This window comes from Pteropus medius, unplaced genomic scaffold, assembly GCF_902729225.1.
Source record: "Pteropus medius unplaced genomic scaffold, Ma_sr-lr_union100, whole genome shotgun sequence".
In the NCBI taxonomy this organism is placed as follows: domain Eukaryota; kingdom Metazoa; phylum Chordata; class Mammalia; order Chiroptera; family Pteropodidae; genus Pteropus; species Pteropus medius.
The window spans coordinates 23,792,411-23,795,664 of NW_024351730.1; the positions used below are offsets into that span (position 1 = coordinate 23,792,411).

The window sequence follows — 3,254 nt, forward strand, 5'->3', positions numbered from 1 at the left end:
GATGCCACAACAAACCTTTCCATCCACAAGGCTATGGCAATGAGATTTTGTTGCTCCTCTCTTCTATTCACTCTCCTTTTGAATCTGTACTGGACTTGAGAGTTGCTTGGTCCAATAGAATTAGGCAGAAGTAATGTGTGGTTTCCAAAGTTAGCCTATAAGAGGCCTTCTAGCTTCCATTTTTGCACTTTTGGGAAACTCCCTCTTGGAAGCCAGCCATCATGCCATAAAGAAGCTCAGCCTAGATTATAGAATAAGGAGAAGTGACATGCAGAGAGACCCTAGAAAATGGAAGGCTGTCTTGAATGTTCCAAGTCTGGTTGAGCTCCAACTGAATGCAGCTGCATGAATGTCCGCAGCTGCACCACATAGAGCAGAACAGCCTAGCTGAGCCTGGTCAACCAATAATATCACGAGAAATGATAAAGCGATGTTGTTTTCATCCACCAAGTTTTGGGGTGGTTTTAACACAGAACTGGTGACTGAGACAATGTGTAGATACAGTGTTTCTGTGTACTTTTCCTGAAGTTTTTCTCAGGAGCAATGTTATTTGCACTTTAGGCAAAAAAAAATTCTTATGTGTGGGACTGCCTCATGTTGTGCATGATGTTCAGCATCACCAGCCCTTACCTGCTAAATCCCAGTAGTGCTTTGCAGTCATTGAGAGAATCGAAGACATCACCCCCCAGGCCCAAACGCCCCTCACTATGAACCAAATTACTTCTGGGAGGATGAGGACTTCAGAAGTTAGCTTCATTAATCAGTGGCAGGATTTATATTCTTCTTGTGTGTCCTGATCCCTGTTATGAGTTGAAACATCTCGTTCCCTGGCATTTCATGCTGCCTTAGTAAAAAAAAAAAAAGGGGACTGCATTAGACTATACCAATAGTGAGTTTACAATGCCTATAAAATTATATTTTATTTGATAGTAAATAATACAACCAGACGTGATAAATTTGGATGGATTTAACCTCAAGGGTACTCCAAAGAAAACTGGCACCTACCACCAAATATAGTTAATGTAGAAATCATCAGCATTCTTTCTCTAGTTTGTCCCATTTATTTAGCATTTTGGGGATCTGGAGAAAATTAGTAAATGAACTTTATTCTTGGATGCACGATCATCCTTGTCTTTTTCTCTTGATAGATCTTTGTAATGGAAACTCCTAATTGACCATATTGACAACACAAGGAAGGGTACCGTGGAGTTGAAACTTCTCTAAAATAAATATCACTTTCCAAAAGGCAAAGGATTTGAGAATTGACCTCCAAAAAGAGAGTTGCTTTTAACTATGAATATCTGTTCTTTGTAAACACTGGAGAAGATCAAAACTTTGTCTGTTAATTCATCACAGTGGGATTCCAGAACACATATTTTCTTTCCTGGAGTGCTTCAATTTCCAAGGCCAGCTCTTTCACCAGACACCCACCAGGATGGGCCGCGTTTGCACCGAGACCATGAAGATGGTGGGCCAGATCATCATCAAGAAGTACTACACACTCCTGGGCAGCGACTTCCACTCCAACAAGCACGTGTGCAAGAAGCTTGCCATCATTCCCAGCCAGATACAAGACAGTGGGCTATATCACACATCTGATGAAACTGATTCAGAGAGGCCCTGTGAGAACTATCTCCATCAAGCTGCAGGAAGAGAGGAGAGGAAAAAGAGATGAGTATGTTCCTGAGGTCTCAGCTCAGGATCAGGAGATCACTGAAGTTGATCCTGACATTAAGAAAATGCTGAAGCTCTTGGACTTTGGCAGTCTGTCCAATCTGCAGGTCACTCGGCCTACAGTTGGCATGAATTTAAAAACACTACGAGGAGCCGTTTGAATCTTTCTGTTATGCTGTAATATTTTCAATAAACCATGAACAACCTAAAAAATGTTTTATCACAGCCAACTTCAAGTCCAAAGTTTCATTTAGTCAGTCTAAGGCATTAGACTGTCTTAAAATAAGATATAAAATGTCCCTTCTACCCCATGCTTATACCCACACCAATTCCCTCTTTTGTTTTTCCATTAGTTTATAATCTCATATTCCTACTAACATATTAGTTGAAATGGGGATGGTAATTTATTTGAGGACATCTTTGTCAATTTAGCTCTGAAAGAAAGGTGCCAATATGCTAGAACTGCACAGACCATCCAAAGAAGACATTGGATGCCACGTTAGAATTTGGAATTAAGCTTCCAAAAATAACAAAATTATACTTTAAGTCTTTGTATTTTACTTACTCAGGATTGTACAAATTCCCTAGTGACCTTTAGGAAGTAGAACAAAGAAGTAATTAAATTAGTAGAAAAATATAAGATATAAGAATATAATGACATCTGTCTTTCTTATATAGCTCTCTGTACGTGGTACTACATGTACAGGATGTACAGTAAAATAAGCAAGATGCAGGAGTTCTTAGCTTTGAAAACTAACTGCAATATTAAGGAGAGAGGGAGAGAAAGAGAGAGAGAGAGAGAGAGAAAGAAACCTAAATATCCAATCTATTAAAATTTAAAATTAAACTATACTTCTTAAAAATATATATATACTAGAATTCAAGTAGATGACAATATGCTAATTTTTAATCCTGATCTATTTTACAAAAACCTGCTCCTCGGTAAATGAATAATATGTTTATACTTCAAGTATATTTTTAATAGTTAACATTTCAAGTTCATATAAATTTTATTTTAATAAAATTTGATATTTTAAAAAGAAAAAGTAAAGGACATTCTTCACTTTACAAAAGGATTCACAACGAGGTTTCATTATGTATTAAGACCTTTTGGGAAATTCTAATGTGATTACACTTATTAAAAGTTAATGCATATACAAATTCTCAGAAATTGATCTTTTGTGTAAATTGAGACATACCTCTCTGGCAAGGGCTAAAATCATTTTCAATTCCTGAAATATTAATCTCCCTCTCCTCCTCCTCACCCTAAATCTTCTCTTATTAAAATTTGGTAAGCTCTCCCAGAAGTCTCCTACATCAAAACTTTTTTTTTCGTGTCAACCATAACTTTTTTCTAGGGTCAATTAAAGAAATATCAAAGGACAGATATTTACTTAATTAGATAATGTGATACTATCACCCAATCCAGAGAACTGGACAACTCAAACTTCAAAATAATTCCAAGGACCCGAAACATCATACGGCCCATTAATATTTACCTGTTGGGATTTCAGATAAAGGATCTACAGTGACCTTTCCTTTTATATAAAAAAAAAAGTGAACTCTTCAGTCCCCTGTGG

The 3,254-nt window shown here is 37.0% G+C and overlaps 1 pseudogene; it reads left to right on the plus strand.

Moving 5' to 3' along the window:
• The first annotated feature begins 1,435 nt into the window (after positions 1-1,435).
• Positions 1,436-1,972, plus strand: LOC120587963 (40S ribosomal protein S17-like; annotated as a pseudogene).
• Positions 1,973-3,254: the final 1,282 nt, after the last annotated feature.